This window comes from Mustelus asterias, chromosome 3 (assembly GCF_964213995.1).
Source record: "Mustelus asterias chromosome 3, sMusAst1.hap1.1, whole genome shotgun sequence".
NCBI lineage: Eukaryota > Metazoa > Chordata > Chondrichthyes > Carcharhiniformes > Triakidae > Mustelus > Mustelus asterias.
The window spans coordinates 9,482,265-9,506,099 of NC_135803.1; the positions used below are offsets into that span (position 1 = coordinate 9,482,265).

The following is a 23,835-nucleotide window of genomic DNA, read 5'->3' on the forward strand; positions in this document are numbered from 1 at the left end:
GGTTGATCTCATTGAAACATTTGACAAGGTAGATGCTGAAAGGCTGCTTCTCCCCAGCTGCAGAGTCTAGAACTAGGGCACTTAGTCCCAGAATAAGGGGACAGCCATTTAAGACTGAGCAGAGGAGAAATTTCTTCACTCAGGGGGTTCTGAATCTTTACAGCTCCCTCTCAGAGGGCTGTGGGTGTTCAGTTATTCAGTATATTCAGGGCTGAGATCAATTGATTTTTGGATTCTAAAAGAATCAAGGGAATAGGAGGTTAGATAGGTAAATGAAGTTGTGGTCAGAGATCAGCCACAATCCTATTCAATGACAGAGAAGGTTCGAGCGGTCATATGGCCGACTCCCACTTCTGTTTCTTATGTTCTGTCAACCCAATGTATTTTGCAGACCTGCAAAAGTATTGTGAGTTTGGACCAAAGTCAGGAATAGCTTAGGACTTGGAACTATTCCCCAGGTGTTGGAATGGACCCAGACAGTGATAATTAAGTGCAGTGAGAATAATAGTGATGACTTACTGCAGTTCATAATCACACTGTGAAAAGTTGTGAGCCAGAGCATATTTACAAGCTGACACACAATACCACCTTACCGCTGCCAATATGTTTCTGGAGTCACTTCATTTGCAGGAAAGGATAGCTGTAGCGTTTAGGAATTACCTGATTTGTAGACTAGGGAAAGAAGTCTGATAATATATCATTAACTTATGCATCACACTCTGAAAAAATGCCAAAATAATTGCCTGGGAAGTAACACTTTGGGACAATATGCAGCTACCGTCATATTGGTGAAGGGTACTGATCTTTGTAAGCAAATAAAGGGTATATTAAATCACAGAATTATACAGCGCAAAAGGAGGCCATTCAGCTCATTGTGCCTATGCCAGATCTTTGGTAGCGCTGTCCAGTTACAATAAAATTGTGATAGGTCAAATCCATGTTCATCACAGCTTCATGATAGTCAAGGAGGCTCCTTTCCCACATGAATGTGAATGTGTGTCTATGAGACCGATATGCCTACAAACGTGAGCTATATCAAAACCAATAGACTCAAGTGCCAAATGAGAACATGGTAAAGCAGTAAATATGTGAAAAACGTCTTTATTCAACTTGTTCACACTTTACTATAGCCTGACCTTGTAAAAGGCCAAAGGTTTTTATTGAAAAATGCCATGAGTTAGCTCCGGAAAAACTCTTATCATCTTTTTCTTTTTAGCACAGTGTTCAGACATGCTTGACACAGTCCGCCATGTTGTCAATGCAGGCCAATGTGCTTTTGGTGTTTTTGTGCTGCAGTGCGAAATCCCAGAGTATCTCTACAAACTTTGTAGCATTGGCTAGGAAAACAGGCAGGTGGGCATTCATCGGACTCTTCAAGGCCATTCGCCTCCTCAGCTGAAGAATGTAAGGAAAAGAAAGTCAGTTTCCCCAGTCTCTCCACATAACTGATGTCTTTCATCCCTTGGACTTTATACTGGAGGGTTGACTGAAGACTAATGGCTGAGTTCACAGAATCATAGAATTGTTACGGCGCAGAAGGAGACTATTTGACCCATCGTGTCTGCGCCGGCTCTCCAGATGAGTATTATGGCTCAGTACCCTTCCCCATGTTCCTGCACATTATTTCGCGCAAGGTTTAAGCACATGGGATTGGGGGAAGTGTATTGAGATAGATAGAAAACTGGTTGGCAGAGAGGAAACAAAGAGTAGGAATTAATGGATCCTTTTCAAATTGGCAGGCAGTTACTAGTGGAATGCCACAGGGATTGGTGCTGGGACTCCAGCTTTTCACAATATATATTAATGATTTGGATATGGGAACAAAATGTAACATCTCAAAGTTTGCAGATGATACCAAGTTGAGTGGAAGAGTGAACTGTGTCCAGCATGATCTGGACAGATTGGGTGAGTGGGCAAATCAATGGCAGATACAGTATAATTTAGATAAATGTGAGGTTATTCACTTTGGAAGCAAAAACAAGAAGACAGATTACTACCTGAATGGCTGTAAATTGGGAGAGGGTAGTGTGCAGGGGACCTGGGTGTCCTCGTACACCAGTCACTGAAAGTAAGTATGCAGGTGCAGCAGACGGTAAAGAAGGCAAATGATATGTTGGTCTTCATTGCGAGAGGGTTCGAGTACAGGAGCAGAGATGTGTTGTTACAATTATACAGGGCCTTGGTGAGGCCACACCTAGAGCAGTTTTGGTCTCTTTTTCTGAAGAAGGATGTTCTTACTCTCGAAAGAGTGCAGCGAAGGTTTACCAGGCTGATTCCAGGGATGGCAGGACTGATGTATGAGGAGAGATTGAGTAGGTTAGGATTGTTTTCGCTGGAGTTCAGGCAAATGAGGAGGGATCTCATAGACTTATAAAATTCTAACAGGACTAGACAGGGTAGTTGCAAGAAGAATATTCCCGATAGTGGGGGAGTCCAGAACCAGGGGTCACAGTCTGAGGATTTGGGGTAGACCATTTAGGATGGCGGTAAGGAGACATTTCTTCACCCAAAGAGTGGTCTGCCTGTGAAATTCATTACTGCAGGAAGTAATTGATGCCAAAACATTGAACGTATTCAAGAGGTGGCTAGATATAGCACTTGGAAAGAATGGGATCAAAGGTTATAGGGAGAAAGCAGGATTAGGCTATTGAATTGGACAATCAGCCATGATCATAATGAATGGTGGAGCAGGCTCGAAAGGCTAAATGGCCTCCTCCTGCTCCTATCTTCTATGTTTCTATTCCAATAATCCTATTTCAAATGATTGCCTCAATTGAACCTACCTCTACCACACTTCCAGGCAGTGAATTGCAGACCCAAACCATTCACATCACGTTGGAGTTTTCATAGACTGTACAATCAAATCTCACCCATGGTTGGCCTGGATTATGTTGTGGAGATGCCAGCATTGGACTGGGGTAAACACAGTAGGAAGTTTAACAACAACAGGTTATAGTCCAACAGGTTTATTTGGTAGCAAAAGCCACACTAATGTGGCTTTTGCTACCAAATAAACCTGTTGGACTTTAACCTGGTGTTGTTAAACTTCTTACTGGATTATGTTGACAGTGGGAGCAGGGGGTGGGTTTGAGTGCAAGGTGGTGACAAATTTTAGATTGCTTTCAATGCAATAACTGGCATTTATAAGGCGCCTTTAATGTAGCAAAACTATCATAAGGTGATTCACAGGAGCATTATCAAACAAAATTGGAAACAGACATATATATTGATTTTTTAAAAAGTATTATTTCATGGGATGTTGGTGTGACTGGCAAGGCCAGCATTTGTTGCCCAACTCTACTGCCCTTGAACTGATTGGCTTGCTAGGCCATTTCAGAGACAACTTAAGAGTTAAGCACATTACTGTGGAACAAGAGTCAGATGTAGGTCAAATCAGATAAGGATGACAGATTTTCTTCCCTAAAGGACATTTGTGAATGAAATGGGTTTTTACAACAGCTTCAAAATGACTAGCTTCCATTTGCAATTTTTTTTGCCTTAATTATACTTAAATTCTACAGCTGCTGAGGTGAGTTTTCATAGAATTCCTACAGAGTAGAAGAGGCCATTTGGCCCATTGAATCTGCACCGACTTTCTGACAGAGTATCTTATCCAGGCCCTCTCCCACACCCTATCTCCATAACACCACACATTTCCCATGGCTAATCCATCTAACCTACACTAAGGAGCAATTTGGCATGGCCAACACACCAAACCTGCACATCTCTGGATCGTGGGAGGAAACCGGAGCACCCGGAGGAAACCCACAAACATGGGGAGAATGTGCAAACTGCACACAGACAGTCACCCGAGGCCGGAATCGAACCCAGGTAGCTGAAGCTGTGAAGCAGCAGTGCTGAACCCATGTTTCCAGAAGCATTAGCCTGGGTCTCTGTATTACTAGTCCAGTGATGTTTCCACTATGCCACCATCACCTTTAGGATGTGGGGACCAAAAGCTTGGTCAAAGAATTAGGTTTTAAGAAAGGGAGAGTGAGGTGGAGATGTTGAGGGAGGGAGTTGCAAACTTTAGGGCCTGTTAGCTGAATGTACAGCCACCAGTGATGAAGTGGTGGAAATCAGGAATGCGCAAGAGGCCAGGATTGGAGGCATACAGAAATCTCCAGAGGGTTGATAGTGGCAAAATAGAGCACCCTAACGAGTGCACTGGACACCAAACTACAATTCAGAATCTGTTTTGAATTTTCTCTGCTCACAGCTGGCCTCTGTAAGTGGGATTCCAGGCATGTGAAAGCACCATATTTGTGTTTCTTTAATCCTTTTCTAAAGCTTGCCAGGACTTTGCTGCTCGCTTGATCTCTGCTGCAGCCTGTACATAAGCAGCGGCTCAGATTTCATGCAACAGTATCTCTTAAGTTTGTTTATTTACCCGCCAGAAATGAATAACCACAATGCCGACCAGGACTAAGCTTGTCAGGCTCAGCTACGTTTTGCCTCTGATTAAACTACCCCTTCTGAATTACACCAGTATTGCATAGCTCTTCCTCTTTCAACCTGGCCAGGAAGATTAATGATAACAACAGTAAGGATATCATATATTTTGTTACGAGGTTGACATCCCGAGCAAATACCATCAGATGGCAGGTGGGCGGAAACGTGCAGCTATCATTTCCTCAAGAAATGTCTGCACTGAAAAATAGCATTCATCCCTCACTAAGCTGGCAGATGTGCTACTTCACTCTGAATTCTTTCTAAATAGAACTATTATTAATAATGTCTGCCACATGATTTGGCAGACTTTGATATAGTCAGGCAGGAGCGCACAAGTTCGGTGTTGTGAAGGGCAAGTTGGAGGCAGGCGCTACATAGTATTTCTCTCCACAGAGGATGAACAGCAGCTGGAAAAGTGTTGCCAGAAAGGGTGTCTGAGGCCAGGTTAAGAGACTTGCTTAAGAAACAGCTTGGTGTTACAATGGAAAATAGGGATGTTGATATTCTGGGACAAAGAATCAAATTCTCAAACAGTTTTCTTTGTCTGGATATTTTGATTCTATTCAACAACAATTTTGGAGGAAGGGGAGGAGGATGGGGGTTGGACCGCTATTCTAAAAGAATCAACCCTTCACCATTTTGCCTACTTTCCAATCGTTCAAATCAGATGGTCGAACAATGTCTTGGAAGCTTAGCAAGGGCGTTTTTAAGCAAGGCTACAAAACTGCTTTTAAAAAATGTGAAATCTATCTTCTGGTTTTATTTTACTTTTCAGTTCGCAAACTACCCTGTGCATTGAGACTATTCTGGCCATTGGCCACACCAGTTCCCAGGCTCATTTTTTGGCATTCACAGAATGATGAGGCAATTCTGGACACTGTGTCCACTGTTCAAAATGAGCCAGGCAATGATTGATTATAACCTGTGTCATATGGACTCACAGCCCTCCCTTCACATTGCTTTATACTCATTTTCATTCCAGCTGGGTTGATAAGTGCACTGTCTATTCCAGAATGGAGAAATGCAGTATTGTCAAGTCCTTTGTTAGATTTCCAGTCTGTACTGAGTAAATGCGGGCTGCATTTACAAAACTGAGGGGTGAGCTAATCAAAGTCATCAAAATTATGAATGGATACAGCAGCTTGTCTGCATCTACGGAACCCACGGAAAGCGACTGGCCCGGATGGGGTACCCGGGCACTCAGATCCTCCACAGACTAGCTGGCGGGGGTATTCACAGAAAACTTCAACCTCTCTTTACACCAATCTGAGGTCCCTATCTGCTTCAAGACAACCATCACCCCGGTGCAAAAGAAAAGCCAGGCTGCATGCCGTAATGACTATCGGCCGGTGGCTCTGACATCCATCATTATGAAGTGCTTCAAAAGGTTAGTCGTGGCACAAATCAATTTCAGCCTCCCACACTGCCTGGATCCACTACAGTTTGCCTACCGCCGCAACAGGTCCACAGCAGCTGCCATCTTCCTAGCCCTACACTCAACCCTGGGACACCTAGATAACAAAGACACCTATGTTAGACTCCTATTTATCGACTACAACTCAGCCTTCAATACCGTTATTCCTACGAAACTCATCTCCAAGCTCTGTGGCCTGGGGCTCGGCTCCTCCCTCTGCGACTGTATCCTAGACTTCCTAACCCACCGACCACAATCAGTAAGGATAAGCAGCAACACCTCCTCCACAATCATCCTCAACACCGGTGCCCCATAAGGCTGTATCTTCAGCCTCTTACAATACACCTTATACACCTATGACTGTGTGACCAAATTCCCTTCAACTCGATTTTCAGGTTTGCTGATGACACCACCGTAGTGGGTCGGATCTCAAACAATGACGAGATGGAGTACATGGAAGAGATAGAGAATCTGGTGAACTGGTGAGATGAAAATAATCTCTCCCTCAATGTTAACAAAACAAAGGAGATAGTCATCGACTTCAAGAAGCGTAGTGGAGGACATGCCCCTGACTACATCAGTGGGGACGAAGAGCTTCAAATTTTTAGGTATCCAGATCACCAACAACCTGTCCTGGTCCCTCCATGCCGACACTATAGTTAAGAAAGCCCACCAACGCCTCTACTTTCTCAGGAGACTAAGGAAATTTGGCATGTCCGCTACAACTCTCATCAACTTCTACAGATGCATCATAGAAAGCATTATTTCTCGTTGTATCAAACCTTGGTGTGGCTCCTGCTCTGTCCAAGACAGCAATAAACTGCACAGGGTCATGAACGAAGCCCAGCCCATCACTCAAACCAGCCTCCCATCCATTGACTCTGTCTACACTTCCCGCTGCCTCGGAAAAGCAGCCAGTATAATTAAGGACCCCACGCACCCCAGACATTCTCTCTCCCACCTTCTTCCGTCAAGAAAAAGATACAAAAGTCTGAGGACACGTACCAACTGACTCAAGAACAGCTTCCTCTCTGCTGCCATCGGACTTTTCAATGGACCTATCTCGCATTAAGTTGATTTTTCTCTCCAGCCTCGCTCTGACTGTAACACTACATTCTGCACTTTCTCCTTTCCTTTTCTATATACTGTACGCTTTGCCTGTATAGTGCGCAAGAAACAATAATTTTCACTGTATACCAATACATGTGACAATAATAAATCAAATTAAATCAAAATCAAATCTACCCCATTCCCTCTTGGGTGAAGGGAAAGAATGTTAAAGTTACAGTGAGGACACTTAGGAGTGAATTCAGGAAGCACTTTTTTCACAGACAAGATGGTGGAAATTTGGAACTTTCACCCAAATGAATACCGTGTCAATTGAAAATATTGAGACCAAGGTGAATTGATTTTTGTTAATTAAGTGTATCAAGGAATGTGGAGTTAATGTGTTTGAAACACTAATCAGTAATCAAAAGAGTGCAGAGCAGACTTGAGGGGCTGAACGGCCGACTCCTGTTCATAAAAATATCAATGCAACCATGTCACACCTAAATGATTCCTGTGTCTAAGCCTCTAATAAGCTCTATATAGGAGCTGATTTCTAATTGCTGACAAACAGATTGTCAAAATAAAATTTAATGTCCCACTGTCAGCAAGTTTGTCTCCTTACTATTAAATACAGCAATAAAACAAGGGCATTAGAATGGTTCTTAAACTGTGATCTTCAGATGTCTTGACAGGTTTAACTTGACGACCATCATATTTAGACACTTTGAGATGCGATGGACAATCTGATAAGAGTTGGAAAGACTGTTTCGGTGACATCAGATTTCTTGGGTCAAGAAGGAAAGAGATCATTCATCTCTTCATGGCTCCACTTTGTCATTTCTACATTAGAATACCGTCAGCCGTGGTTCAGGTGGCAGTACTCTCATCTCTGTGACTGGTGAATAATTTGATTAGGGATAGTCAGCACGGTTTTGTGAAGGGTAGGTCGTGCCTCACAAACCTTATTGAGTTCTTTGAGAAGGTGACCAAAGAGGTGGATGAGGGTAAAGCGGTTGATGTGGTGTATATGGATTTCAGCAAAGGGTTTTATAAGGTTCCCCATGGTAAGCTTTTGCAGAAAATACGGACACATGGGATTGAGGGTGATTTAGTGGTTTGGATCAGGAATTGGCTAGCTGTAAGAAAACAAAGGGTGGTGGTTGATGGGAAATATTCATCCTGGAGTTCAGTTACTAGTGGTGTACCGCAAGGATCTGTTTTGGGGCCACTGCTGTTTGTCATTTTTATTAATGACTTGGATGAGGGCATGGAAGGATGGATTAGTAAATTTGCGGATGACACTAAAGTCGGTGGAGTTGTAGACAGTGCGGAGGGAAGTGGCAGGTTACAGAGAAACATAGATAAACTGCAGAGCTGGGCTGAGAGGTGGCAAATGGAGTTTAATGCGGAAAAGTGTGAGGTGATTCACTTTGGAAGGAGTAACAGGAATACAGAGTACTGGGCTAATGGTAAGATACTTGGTAGTGTGGATGAACAGAGGGATCTGGGTGTCCATGTGCATAGATCCCTGAAAGTTGGCACCCAGGTTGATAGGGTTGTTAAGAAGGCGTACGGTGTGTTAGTTTTTATTGGTAGAGGGATTGAGTTTCGGAGCCAGGAGGTCATGCTGCAACTGTACAAAACTCTGGTGCGGCCGCATTTGGAGTATTGCGTACAGTTCTGGTCGCCGTATTATAGGAAAGATGTGGAAGTGTTGGAAAGGGTGCAGAGGAGATTTACGAGGATGTTGCCTGGTATGGTGGGAAAATCGTATGAGGAAAGGCTGAGGGGCTTGAGGTTGTTTTCGTTAGAGAGAAGAAGGTTAAGAGGTGACTTAATAGAGGCATACAAGATGATCAGAGGATTAGATAGGGTGGATAGAACCATAGAAAATTACAGCTCAGAAACAGGCCCTTTGGCCCTTCTTGTCTGTGCCGAACCATTTTATGCCTAGTCCCACTGACCTGCACTTGGACATATCCCTCCACACCCCTCTCATCCATCAACCCGTCCAAGTTTTTCTTAAATGTTAAAAGTGACCCCGCATTTACCACTTTATCCGGCAGCTCATTCCACACTCCCACCACTCTCTGCGTGAAGAAGCCCCCCCTAATATTCCCTTTAAACTTTTCTCCTTTCACCCTTAACCCATGCCCTCTGGTTTTTTTCTCCCCTAGCCTCAGCGGAAAAAGCTTGCTTGCATTCACTCTATCTATACCCATCAAAATCTTATACACCTCTATCAAATCTCCCCTCAATCTTCTACGCTCCAGGGAATAAAGTCCCAACCTATTCAATCTCTCTCTGTAACTCAGCTTCTCAAGTCCCGGCAACATCCTTGTGAACCTTCTCTGCACTCTTTCAATCTTATTTACATCCTTCCTGTAACTAGGTGACCAAAACTGTACACAATACTCCAAATTCGGCCTCACCAATGCCTTATATAACCTTACCATAACACTCCAACTTTTATACTCGATACTCCGATTTATAAAGGCCAATGTACCAAAGGCACTCTTTACGACCCTATCCACCTGTGACGTCACTTTTAGGGAACTCTGTACCTGTATTCCCAGATCCCTCTGTTCAACTGCACTCTTCAGAGTCCTACCATTTACCCTGTACGTTCTTCTTTGGTTTGTCCTTCCAAAGTGCAATATCTCACACTTGTCTGCGTTAAATTCCATTTGCCATTTTTCAGCCCATTTTTCTAGTTGGTCCAAATCCCTCTGCAAGCTTTGAAAACCTTCCTCACTGTCCACTACACCTCCAATCTTTGTATCATCAGCAAACTTGCTGATCCAATTGACCACATTATCATCCAGATCGTGAGAGCCTTTTTCCTCGGATGGCATTGGCTAGCATGAGGGGACATAGCTTTAAATTGAGGGGTGAGGGATATAGGACAGATGTTAGAGGTAGGTTCTTTACTCAGAGAGTAGTAAGGGCGTGGAATTCCCTGCCTGCAGCAGTGGTGGACTCGTCAACGTTGAGACCGTTCAAGTGGTTATTGGATAAACATATGGATGATATTGGAATAGTGTAGATTAGAGGGGCTTTAGATTGGTACCACTGGTCGGCGCAACATCGAGGGCCGAAGGGCCTGTACTGCGCTGTAATGTTCTATGTTCTATGAATGCTCTGGCTTTGAGACCCATCCAGACCCACAAAATCTAAGCTCCTGTGCTGAGGGAGTGCTGCACTGTCAGAGGTGCCGTCTTTTTGATCAGACATCTGATATCTCAGGTGAATGTAAAAGCACTAACTTTGTAAAACAGAATATCTTCCCAACTATTCAAGCCAATACATACTTAACCAACACCAATAAAACACAGTTTCTGCAACTTTCACCCAAATGAATGCCGTGTCAATGGAAAATATTGAGACCAAAATTAATTGATTTTTGTTAGTTTAGTGTATTAAAGAATGTGGATCAAAGGCAGGTTAATGGATTTTGAAACACCAATCAGTAATTGAGGGGTTGAATGGCCTACTCCTGTACCTAAAAGTATCAGGAACTTGATATGCACAAATTGGCTGCTGTGTTTCCCAATTGCAAAAGTGACTGCACCTAAAAATGGGAGGATGAATCAGGGTCACCTTTGCTGACTCTTGTTATATACCAACTAAAATGTCAAAAATCATTTTTTTCTGGGGGTTGTGAATTATTTTCAAACACAACCTACCAATGCTTTTCTATCATTTCCACACAAAAACCTAGCAGATTAAGTTCTTTCAAAAAATGGCGCTATCACTATTATTTTAAAGAAATAGGCAGAAGAAATAAAGGAGAGCTGAGGATTTTGTTTTAATACACAGTGAATTGCTATTACCCGGAATGCACGGTCTGAAAGGGTGATGGAAGAAGACTCAATAGCAACTTTCAAAAGGGACTTGGTGCTGTATATTAAAGTGGTCAGCTCACTTTAACAGCAAAAATAAAAGAATGTAAAGGTTGCCACACGGTGGGTTGTTTAACCAGTTTGTGGAGCTTTATTAGATAGGTGTTGCTTGCTTGCAATCCAGGATGGAAGAGAGGAAAAATCTCCCAAATGCCACTGATGATGTCACCACATCGTAATGTGACACATAACACAGAGATGCAATGGTTTAAAGATAAATGGTTTAAACAATACATAACCCTCCCGTTTACTCCAGTAGTACAACAACTATCATTAACATTAACTCTTACAAAAATAAAAATTATTTTAACAAGCATCATCATATATAGTTTTACAATCAGTACCAGAGTCTTTTAGGTGGATGTCGGTTCATCGTTCAGGAGTCTTTGCTTTCATGCTCTCGGTAGTCTGTTCACCACCTGGCTCAGGAACATCATCTGATAAAGTTGGTTCTTCTTCAGCTTCTATGATGCTGTTGGTTCAACTGGTGTAGAATCTGAATTTGACTCAACTGTGATCATAGTTACAGTGATTTCCAACCTTGAGTGTCAGATGTTGACCTTTCACATATCAACTCTGCAAATTCTGTTTGAAGCAAGGATTTGATCTGTGTGCTTCCTCCAAACTCTCTCATCATCGGTTTGCACTGTATATGAAGTATTTGCGAGTATTGTGGGGAGGTACCACTTCTCACGTGAAGTGTAGTTTGTCGCGAAAGCTCTTTCGCCTTGATCAAAACTTCTTGGTTTCAATGTCTGTTCATGGCGCATAACTTGGTTTTGTTGTTGCCACTCCACTATGATCGAAGTGTCAGGCAGTAAGAGCAAATCAAATTTGATTCTCAACTTTCTCTTTAAAAACCATACTGCGACAGGTTTTTATTGTCGCATAGGCTATATTCCTTAGGATATGAGAAAGTTGCTTACTCTTTTGGCAAGTGGCCTTCATCCTTTGATGCTTTAATGGCACTCTTCAATGACTGTACCATACACTTCTTCAATCCACTGTTCTGATATGCTGTATGCCATGGTTTCTGTCCATGAATTTCCTTGACGTGAACTGGGTTCCATTCATTAACCAATTGCTCCAGTTTGCCAAACCGTGCAAATACTTTGTCCAATCATTGCCTTTTCAGTAGTCATGGACATCATCATTATTATTTTGGCCATTTGGAATGTGCGTCCATTCGGATGAGGAACAGATATGCGTCCATTCGGATGAGGAACAGATATCCCTCAATTGGTCCTGCGAAGTCAATATGAACTCTTTGCCAAGGTTGTCTCAGCTAATCTCATGGGTAAAGTGGTTGAAGAGGTGGAATATTTTATATCCTAGCGCAAGACCGACTATTCTACTCATTCTTCAATCTGTGAGTCTGGTCCTGGCCACCAGCAATCACTCTTTGCGATTTCTTTCACACATACAAATCTTGGATGTCCTTCGTGAAGTTGATCCGCAAAAATGGAGAAATTATCACTCTAATCCCCCATAGCAGTTTTCTGTTTTGTACCATTAATTTAAGTTCCCTTATTTGTACAGCTTGAATTCCACGTTCCTCCTCTGTTTATCCAGTGGTATTCCTTTCAAGATAATGTCCATGACCTTCAACATCACCGGATCTGACCTCATGCATCTTTGCACTCGAGAGGCTGTAATAGGTACACCATCAACCTGGGAAAAGTTCAAAATATTCGCATGGTTGTCCTGTGATTTGGCTTTGTTTGCATATTGCCCAGACCTTCTGTATTTAATCTCGTAATTATGTGCTGATGAGGGACCAACTCTGCAAATGACTCGCAGCTAGAGACAGTATTCCTTTGTATGTACCAAAGATAGTTGTTAAAGGCCTGTGGTCTGCTAACAAGGTAAAATGTCTTCCATACAGATAATGATGAAATCTTTTGCTTCCAAAACTATACTCGGGGGTTCCTCTTCCAATTGAGCATAATTTTGTTCAGCGTTTGTCAACGTTCTCAAAGCGATAACTATTGGTCTTTCATCTCCATTTGGCATTATATGAGAGACAACTGCACTCCGTAGGGCAATGCGTCACATTAAAGTTGTATTCGTAAATTAGGGTTGAAATGAATTAAAACTAGTGATTTTGTTAGCATATTTTTGACTTCATTATATGCCTTTTTAAAGTAAAAGTAAGTAAAGTTTATTTATTAGTCACAAGTAAGGCTTACATTAACACTGCAATGAAGTTACTGTGAAATTCCCCGAGTACAGTCTTTTGTCCAAGTCCATTGGTGACTCGCACATAATAATGTATGGAGCGGTTTTAATATGGTAGCGATATTTGGAATAAATTTTCCATAGTAATTGATGAGTCATAAAAAAGATCTCAGTTGCAACAGATTCTGTAGTCTAGGCACATCTAAAATCACAGTCATTTTTATAGGTTCCTTGCAGAGTCCATCCTTCTCAATTACATGACTTGAAAAATTCACATTTTTCTTTCTTCACATGAAGATTGTCCTTCTCTAGTTCTGTAAATGTTCCTGTTCATTGTTGTCTATGATTAAAATGTCGTCTAGATAACACTTGACATCGTTAAGGCCACTTAGGGATTTGATCCATAGATTTTTGGAATAAGGCCGGCACCAATGTTAATCCGAATGGTAGACGTTTATACCCTTTGTGAGTAACAATCTTTAGCAGTGGTTGCGACTCAGTTGCCACCTTCATTTGGAGGTATGCTCTTGGGACAAGCATACCTCTGAAGTGCTGATCCCCAGATAATCCAACAAATTGATCCGCAATTAATGATAAGGGGTACTGGTCAACACACAGTACTGGATTTATCGTCATTTTGAAGTCACCACAAATTCTTACAGATCATCTAGTTTAATGACAGAGACAATTGGATTGACCAATTGTTTGGTGGTTATGGACTCGATCACTCCACCTTTGATTCATTTTTCAAGTTCCATTTCAACTTTTGGCTTAATAGCGCATGGCACAGTTCTTGCCTTTAAGCATTTTGGGTTGCTAGTAGGTTTTATCTTAAGTAGTGCCTCGACTCTGGTCATTTCCCCTAAAGTATTTTCAAGTACTTTCTTGTACTTTTTTTAAAAGAGTTTCTGTGATGTATTTTTTCCATCAACCAATTGGTTAATTGTTTGCCAATTTAGTTTGATTTTGTTCAACCACGCTCTTCCGAAAAGTGCAGGAAAATTTCCTTTCACAACATGTAATGGCAATTTTTCAGATTGATCATTTGCTTCAACTTGCACCATGATATAACCCTTCACTGAAACCACCTCTTTCATGTATGTTCTCAGGATAAAATTAGAAAGCTTTAATGGTACATTCTTCAGCTTTTGTTAATATAAATATTTTTAAAGTTTATTTATTAGTCACAAGTAGGCTTACATTAAAACTGCAATAAAGTCACTGTGAAAATCCCCTAGTCACCACACTCCGGTGCCTGTTCGGGTACACTGAGGGAGAATTTAGCATGGCCAATGCACCTAACCCACACATCTTTGGCCTGTGGGAGGAAATCGGAGCACCCAGAGGAAACCCACAGAGACACGGGGAGAACGTGCAGACTCCGCAAAGACAGTGACCCAAGCTGGGAATCGAACTTGGGTCCCTGGCATTGTAAGGCTGCAGTGCTAACCACTGTGCCATGGTGCCGCCCTGTTCAGAGACAGAGACATGGAGGCTCCCGTATCTGCTTCCATTTTAATTTTGTTCCCATTCAGTTTTGGATAGGCCCAAAATCTCTGTGTATTGCCTTGCATCGATAATACACCAAGCTTTAGTTCTTCGATCTCCATAGATATTCCTGGGAATCTTCATTGTCTTTGATCATTCTATGGAACTTCTTGTGGATTTGGGTGCTTTCTTGTGTTTACTCATCTATGAGATTTGAGGATTTGGTTTGGTCCAGCACACCTTGATCATGTGACCTTTCTTGCCAGTTACATTTGTTTTCTCGACACCAACATTCCTATGGAGAATGCCCCACCTGGGCACCTGGGCCCCACCTATGGAATGCTTGCATGTTGAGAGATTTTATTTTCTCAGTATTCATCTTGTGTATTTTGGCATCAACTCCAATTGGGGAAGCTTCTTTAGTGGCCAATTCCATGGACACTGCAATCTCAACAGCAAGTTTTAGTGTTAAAGGACTTTTGGTGTGCAATCATCTTTGAATTGCTTCCTCTCGAAGTCCACAAACAGTCACACAGACTGCCTTCAATGGTCAGACCAAACTCACAACTCTTTGCTAGTTTCTGTAGTAGGACTACAAATTGTGGAATATTTTCACACTCTTCTTGGCTCTGTCAATGAAATGTGAATCTCTCCACTATGATTAAAGGTTGGGTGAGAAGTGTTCTTCAAGGCTTTTGGTCAATTCCTCATAGGTTTTTGTACCAGGTTTGGCAGGATGGATAAGACTTTGCAACAGAATGAAGGTTTCCGTCCTATTACACTCAGAAACGTTGCTACTTTGATTTCATCCGGTATCCTGTTTGCAGCAAAGTAATATTGAACTTTCTCTTCATAGGTACTCCATGATTCTGCATTCTTGTCAAATGGTTCCATAGCGCCACCTTTTTCTGCCATCGCAGTTTGATTATTGTCACATGTATTAACATACAGTGAAAAGTATTGTTTCTTGCACGCTATACAGACAATACAGTGAAAAGTATTGTTTCTTGTGCGCTATACAGACAAAACATACCTTCATAGAGAAGGAAATGAGAGAGTGCAGAATGTAGTGTTACAGTCATAGCTAGGGTGTAGAGAAAGATCAACTTACTGCAAGGTAAGTCCATTCAAAAGTCTTACAGCAGCAGGGAAGAAGCTGTTCTTGAGTCGGTTGGTACGTGAGCTCAGACTTTTGTATCTTTTTCCGGAAAGGTGGAAGAAAGAATGTCCGGGGTGCGTTGGGTCCATAATTATGCTGGCTGCTTTGCCGAGGCAGCGGAAAGTGTAGACAGAGTCAATGGATGGGAGACTGGTTTGCGTGATGGATTGGGCGACATTGGGCTACATTTGTAGTTTCTTGCAGTCTTGGGCAGAGCATGAGCCAAACCAAGCTGTGATACAACCAGAAAGAATGCTTTCTATGGTGCATCTGTTACCGGTTCTTAAGTTGTAATACTTTCTTTAACTTTTCTTCCCTTCCAATTTCTCTTCTCCTCCAATTTAATTTGTATTATTTCTGTTGTTGCTTTAAAAAAAAACTCTGTAGCATTGAGGAAAACAATTCCCCTTTTTCGCAAATGCCAATCTGTTTTAAAACCAGGAGATTTCAGTTTTAATTCTGCTAAATCCTGGTTGGTATCACATTGTCTGTTTTCCTTTTTGAGCAGTTGCCTCTCCAAAAACAGTTTTTTTTCTCTCTTACTGAGTTTGAGGACCCAATCCTGCAGTCTGCCATATGTGAAGGTATGCAGCTAGAAGAAACTCTTCAGCTTTGGTAAGTAAACCTGTTTTTACATAGCTTTATTTTCTTTCCTTATTTTCTAGGATATTTTGAGGCCACCGATTGTGTTAATTGACGAGTATTACCATCAAAATCTATCCTTGACTCAAGGTCCAGGTCTGAATTGTTTCTTCTGACTAATTTTGCTGGAAAACCGTCATTGCCAATTTTGTCTTTTACTGTTGTATATTAAAGTGGTCAGCTCATTTTAATAGCAAAGATAAACTAATGAAAAGGTTACTTAACCAGTTTGTGGAGCTTTATCAGATAGGTGTTGCTTGCTTACAGTCCAGGATGGAAAAGAGCAAAATCTCCCAAATGCCTCTGATGATGTCACCAGAATCATGTGACACACTACACAAAGAGGTTTACAATACATAAAACTTAGATACGTACCTGAGCTTTTCGGGGCTTTGGGAAAAAGAGGAGTGGGATAGCTCTCTCAAAGCTTTACTGCAAGTACGAAGAGTCAAATGCTACGTGGTAAGATTTTATGATTGCCAATTTCCAATCTGTAAACACCTTCTTCAGTCTGTTGTGGTGCCACAGACAGGCTTTTATTCATCAACTCCGGCTTCCTTTGTGAGTCCTCCAGTCACAATTTCACTCATATCCCAGGTTTCTCTTCATTTTTCAAATAATTTCTCTGCAATTCAGCCAGCTCTTCAGTTAACCTCTGACGTGACCAACAATCTGGGCCCAACAATAGTTCAAGAGTTATTGAAATGATTATAGCCCAAATGTGCAAGGTGTCTTCCCCCTCATATTCTTTTTCATCTAATTATTTAATTGACTCCTGTCTTTTGTTCCTCACACCTCTCTTCCGTCTCAGCATTTCTGCCTTTGTATGGAAATTTTCTGTTGTCTGTACATCTCCTATTCTTCACCCATATCTCTTCCCTGACAGATTCTACCTTAACTGATTTCTCAGTGTTTTCCCTGAAAAGAACAGAAGCAGGAGATAGGTGACTTTGGACTCCACTGCACCTGCATAGATGCGTGAGCAGAATGACCAATTCTTAAGTAAAGAGAAGGAACGGACATGCAGTAAGATGGGGGAAAGGCAAGAAGAATTTGGTGGCCAGGGCATGTACACAGATGACTGAAGATGGCATTCTCACTATAACCTTCTAAGGGTACCAATGTGGAGGTGGAACGATGTGAGGACAGGACGAAGCGAGGGAAGGTGTAACAGTGCAGATGAGGATTACAGGAAGGTATGTTTCAATATGGTCCATGCAAGTTCAGTGACAGCAGTAATGGAAAGATAAACAGACAAGGTATTAAACAGAATAAATAATTTGCAATGTGTATTGCTGAGTTATCTGAAGAGCAAATCTGAAAGGTGGGGCATTATTACTGTCATATGTCACTATGTTTTAATACGTGTGCACAAATGTCTCTCAGAAAAATTATTTTTTACACAAACATCCTGACAGTCCAGGGTTAAGAAAAATATCCATTGAGCTAATATTTACTGATATACAGTAATTATATCTAATTTAATGCGGCAAGCAAGTTTGCACTTGATTCTGATTTGATTTGTTAGTGTCACATGTATTAATATACAGTGAAAAGAATTGTTTCTTGCGCACTATACAGACAAAGTATACCGTTCATATAGAAGGAAAGCAGAGAGTGCAGAATGTAGTTACAGTCATAGCTAGGGTGTAGAGGAAGATCAACTTAATGTGAGGTAGGGGCATTCAATAGTCTGATGGCAGCAGGGAAGAAGCTGTTCTTGAGTCAGTTGACATGTGTGCTCAGACTTTAGTATTTTTTTCCCAATGGAAAATTTTCCCAATTCTCCACAGATTTGACAGCAAACCAATTAAATATTGAAAGAAACATGCATTGTTAATCTTCTGAATATTGAATTTTGCTTCCTAGTTGTTTGATGTTAAAATTACTTTTCTTCCCACTCTCTCTCGCCTCATGTCTTGTTACATGCAGGCACCACTCCCTTAGGATCGTACCTATCCCTTCCAAAGCTTAACACCAAAAAATTTGCTTTTAATTGCGCTTCTTGCCAACTTTCTTTCACCACCTTCATATTAGTCCCACTAAATTTGGAAACTTCCTGAAAGCAGTGCATACTAATGCACCAGCACTGTAAGACGCAGTTTTTCCCACTCTTTTTCAGCTTGAGAAAAATCTATGCATACTGCCAGTAATTCATTGGCATAGTGCTTTAAGTAGATTCTCAGCTTCAAATGGCAACCTGAGCAAAAATGACCCTGGACTTCACCCAACTAATGAGCTGCCAATCAATAGTACGCTACCAATCAAAGCTGTAGGTATTAAGTAAAGTGCATAATTGGCAGTAAAGAAAGAATGGCAGCACAGGTTCTACCAAAGTTCAATGACCCAGCACTGTGCAAGTAGTCTTGTGACCATTTTTGAAGTGTATCGCAATATAAAGCCTAATTTCTGGGTAGACCTATGGCGCATTTTTTATCTTTAGTCACCTAATTTGGTGCATTTTCCAATAGTCAATTTACATATCTGCATATTATTAAAAATTCCAGGAGGCTTTTGTCCTCGAGAAGTCTCACTTCCCATTGTCATAATTCTTGGTTATGTGTTGTCTCGCCCAAATTTATTCTTCAATCAACATGATTAAAACAAAACAAGTTAGTTAGTAACTTATCATACGATTACATGTGGGGCCTTGCTGTGTGCAATTTGGGTATTATATTTCCCTGCATTGTAAAGGTGACGATACAAGAACAAAATGTTCTTTATTAACAGTGGGATGCCCTGAGGTCCTGAAACACACTATGTAAATGAAAAGTTTGTTATTTCTATGTAAGTGACTATGTCAACATTCCTCATTCAGTTTTGCCATCTCAACTGTCACCACATAGTTGCAGCCTTGAGACAGTAGGTGGTTCTGTAACGATTCTGAAGCCATTCTTACAGCTCATTTGCAGTTTATACATAAAACCCTCATCTTTGTGAACTGGCCATGTGAGATGGAATAGGTATTTGACTAGTATGCATTATTTGTACAAAGCACTGGTGAGACCACATCTGGAGTTGTGTGTACAGTATTTGTCTTCTCATTTAAGAATGTAAAGCAATTCAGAGAAGGTAAACTGGACTAATGCCTGGAATGGGCAGGTTATCTTAGGAGAAAAGTTTGGACAGGCTATGCTTGTATCTGCTAGGAGTCTAAAAGAGTAAGAGGTGACTTGATGAAACATATAGGGGGCGATTCTCCCAGCCCACTGTGCTGCTTTAGCCTGGAGGTGGCCTGGCCCCGCTGGAGTGAAGGAGGGCCATGGAGGCCCCAAAGGAGGTCCCCGGGGGGGGGTGGACATTTCCAGCTTGGCAGTGCCAGCCTAGTCCCCGGCACTGCCCAAGGGGCAAAGTGGCAATGCCCAGGGGGTACCTTAGCACTGCCCACTGGACATCAGACAGTGCCAAAGGGATGGGGGATGGGGTGCTACTGCCACTCTGCACTGTCAGAGGAAGGGAGACCAGTGATTGGGGCTGGTCATCGAGGGGGGGTGCGGGGGGTGGAATTGGGAGATCGGGACTGCTGGGGTTGGGGGGGGGGGGGGGGGGGGGGGGGGTGGGGGGTAGGGGAGCTGGCCCAGAAACATTCAGGAGCCCAGCGATCAGGTGGTGGTGGGTGTTGCACGGCCAGCGATATGGAATACAGCAATCGAGCTGGCCAGCGATCGGGAGGCCGGCAGTGCGGGGTTACTGTGTGTGCACCGATTTCGGTGCTGACAGAGCGGCGCATGTGCAGTGGCCTGCCCAGTGATATGCTGCTGGCCTCTCAGGCGAGAATAGGCCCCACCCACTGATGTCTAATGTGATTCACCCTAGGGCACTCTGTGTCACAGGGTGTGGGAGATTCATTTTGAAAAGTCCCGCTGAAAATGCCAGCAGGATTTACTCCAGTTTTTACGTGAATTCGACACTTCAAATTTATTTGGGAAAATCTCAATCCTATTATCCTGAGGGGTCTTGGCAGGGTAGATGTGAAGAGGATGTTTCATCTTCTGGGAGAGTATAGAATTAAGGGTCACTATTTAAAAACTAAGTATCACCCATTTAAGACAGGGGAGATGTTTCCTCAGAGGTCATGAATCTTTGGAACTCTGGGCTGAGTGGCCTACTCCTACTTCTTATGTTCATATGTTCATAAATAATCTAACAACTTAGATTTATACACCACAAACAGCAGTGCAACAATGATACAGACAATGTTTTTCTGTGTGTCAGGGACAAACACTGACTAAGACACAGAGGGAAACTGTCATGCTTCTCTTCAATCAGTACTATAATAACATTAGTTTTAAATTCCCTTCACTCGTTTGATAATGGGACCCTTTCCTCATTATCACGGTTTGATCTGCAATAACATTTTCGATTTGCCTCTACTATATTATTTACAATTTGGTATTACAACTCAGCTTTACAGCATAATTAAAATGATAGGAGCATAAGTAGGCCATTCAGCCCATCAAGTCTGTTCAGTCATTCAATGAAATCATAACTAATTCAATCCTTTGCAACAATCATAAGGCTCGTTAATGCACCCCATCCTGGTTTCAATCTCTTTCCTGTGTCTCAGTGACCAGAAATGGACATAAACAGATTTGCATTTATATATCTCCTTCTACAAGCGCAGGACATCCCACAGTGGTTTATAGACAATAATAAGTAGTCACTGATCCACTGTAGAAATAGTGCTGAAAGTGTGATCTTATTGTTAATAGGATATTGATTGAGTTTAATTCAATGCAGGTGGTGGGCATTAATTGGAGTTTATATACGAGTATATATACGAACAGGACACTGAACCTGTGGTGTGATTGGGTTACAAGATGCATGCTAGCAAACTTTCACTCTGTAAATAAATGTAATACTAAATAAAGAATGGCACCAGTACTATCCTATCATCATGTGGCTTTCTAGAGTATAACGCAAACTATGAGTGAATTTCTTCAACTTGCACTCCGCCATTTTTACTGTGAGCTATGATGCGGTTGGTAGCCTCTAAGTCAAAAGTTGTGCGTTTATAGTCCCCGTCCAGAGACTTTGAGCTTATTAACCAGGCTGACACTTCAGTACAGTACTGAAGGATTGCTAAACTGGCATAGATGCTGCCTTTCAAACAAGGCATTCAACAAAGATCACCATCGACCCTCTCAGGTGGAATCAAAACATCCCATGATAGAGAATTCTCCTGGCCAATATTTATCTCTCACCTGACACCATCAAAAATCATGAATATTTGGTAATCCGTTCATTTTCTGTTTGTGGGACCTTCTTGCATATTAACTGGGTGCCACGTTTGCCTATGTAATAACAGCAACTTAGAATCAGTGTCAGAAAATGCATTAGAAGTGTTGAGGAACTCTCCCCTACGTCATGGTCGCGGTTTATCCCTCAACCATCCACTGAAACAGATCATCTGGTCATTATTGCTTTGCTGCTTGTGGGACCTGCTGTGCTCAGACTGGCTGCCACATTTCCTGCTTTACAACTGTCACCAACTTCAACAATAACCCAATGGCTATAAAGCACTTTGGGACATCATAAGGAGGCGATATATAAATGCAAGATTGTTTTATTTGTTTACAGATACATAGCAGAAAGATCATTAAGCACCATAATTGGAACACTAATATGTAACATGATAATGAAATTGTTCACATTGTTTTTGTTGGAAGCCTTCTCTCCAAACCATGGTTGCCCAAGGTGAAGCCTTGATGAAGCTTGATGAAGCCCATCATGAAGCTTGGGCCAGAGCCCAGGGGACTACAACACCCAGAGAACATTGCAAGGCTCCACGCAAGCTCAGTCGCTGCCGTCTATAGTAAAGACGTCACGTCTCGCATATATCCAGTAATGGCATTTCTCTTAACTGCACAAAAAAAATTAAAAGCTGAAAGCTTTCGAGTAGCCAGGAGGAGTAAGCTGTCATGCATTTGAATAAAACTCCATTCATTGTATTAGTGGTCCTTCTACCAACATGTTAATTTAACTGCAGGAACAGTGTTAAGTCCACTAAACAAAGCTGACCTCACAGTTGTGACAGGCAATTTGTAAAAAAAATGAACCATCAACAATGTGCAATTAAAATACATTCTCTATATTAAACGGTGCGATGTCCATCAGCGAATTACAACTCCGCGGCTTCCGCTAATTGCGGCGGGTCTGCAAATTGCAACAAACGATAGTGAAACCTACATCAATATTCCAGACGTTTCATAAATGCATTTTAAGTATTTTGTTTCGACTGATTAATTCTTCATGGTGAGGCTTTTTTTTTAGACCGTGACAACCCTGATGCAAACAAATGCACAGACACAATTCAAACAGCCTCGCATTTCTAGACCTGAAATCTAAATACTCAGAGCAATTTGAGTGCATGTCATTTTCAGATCGAATTCGAGCAGAACTTACTTAGAATCCCTTCGGAAATAGATTCTGCCAAAAAGCTGCAATTATAAGCAAAATTGCGATCACCTTAATTAGTCAATACAATTATTACCGGTGTTGTATTAATTGGGGACGGGGGGCATCTCTGCAGGTAAGTGAACATGATTTTTATGCATTATTTTTTGCGGGAAGGGTGCATGGACTTACCTGCAATGCACCGGTGTCACGGAGCTTGCATCTCTTTCTCTCCTATTTAATGCATCTCGCATTGACCAGGCACGGGTTCTGAATACAGTATCAGAAACGCAGTCACGTATTGCACTGCGTAGTCTGGTGCGAGCAGGGAGGAGGGGAGGCGAAAGGCACATCGACACTAAAGTTGATTTTTTTTTCTAAAGTATAGCACAGCACCACACAGAGCACAGGAGTAGAACAGGTCGAGTGATGAAAACGTTTGAATAGATGTAAGAATTTGTATGATGGTTTGTTTTCAAGTTTCCCATGCCTTTTGCAGGTCGATGGCTGACGGTGTCATGCCCAACTATTATCCCTTATCCTTATCCCTTATCAACAAGACGCACTGTAACAACTCACCAAGGCTCCTTCAATAGCACCTTCTGAATCCGTGATCTCTACCACTTTGATTTGGTTTGATTTATTGTCACATGTATTATCATACAGTGAAAAGTATTGTTTCTTGCGCGCTATACAGACAAAGCATACCGTTCATAGAAAAGGAAACGAGAAAATGCAGAATGTAGTGTTATAGTCATAGCTAGGGTGTAGAGAAAGATCAACTTAATGCAAGGTAAGTCCATTCAAAAGTCTGACAGCAGCAGAGAAGAAGCTGTCATTGAATCGGTTGTGACCTCAGACTTTTGTATCTTTTTCCCGAAGGAAGAAGGTGGAAGAGAGAATGTCCGGGGTGTGTGAGATCCATAACTATGCTGGCTGCTTTGCCGAGGCAGCGGGAAGTGTAGACAGAGTCAATGGATGGGAGGCTGGTTTGCGTGATAGATTGGGCTACATTCACGATCTTTTGTAGATCCTTGCAGACTTGGGCAGGGCAGGAGCCATATCAAGCTGTGATACAACCAGAAAGAATGCTTTCTATGGTGCATCTGTAAAAGTTGGTGAGAGTCATAGCTGACATGTCAAATTAACATGCC

The 23,835-nt window shown here is 42.0% G+C and overlaps 1 protein-coding gene across 2 annotated transcripts in view; it reads right to left on the reverse strand.

Annotated features, from left to right (window-relative positions):
* Positions 1–22,989, reverse strand: part of LOC144486576 (polyhomeotic-like protein 3) — an 85,375-nt gene extending 62,386 nt beyond the window's left edge. For both annotated transcript variants that reach the window (XM_078204639.1, XM_078204635.1), the window contains exon 1: positions 22,874–22,989. The gene's annotated coding sequence lies outside the window, so the exon portion shown is untranslated. The remainder of the gene's footprint in view (positions 1–22,873) is intronic.
* Between the last annotated feature and the right edge of the window lie 846 nt (positions 22,990–23,835).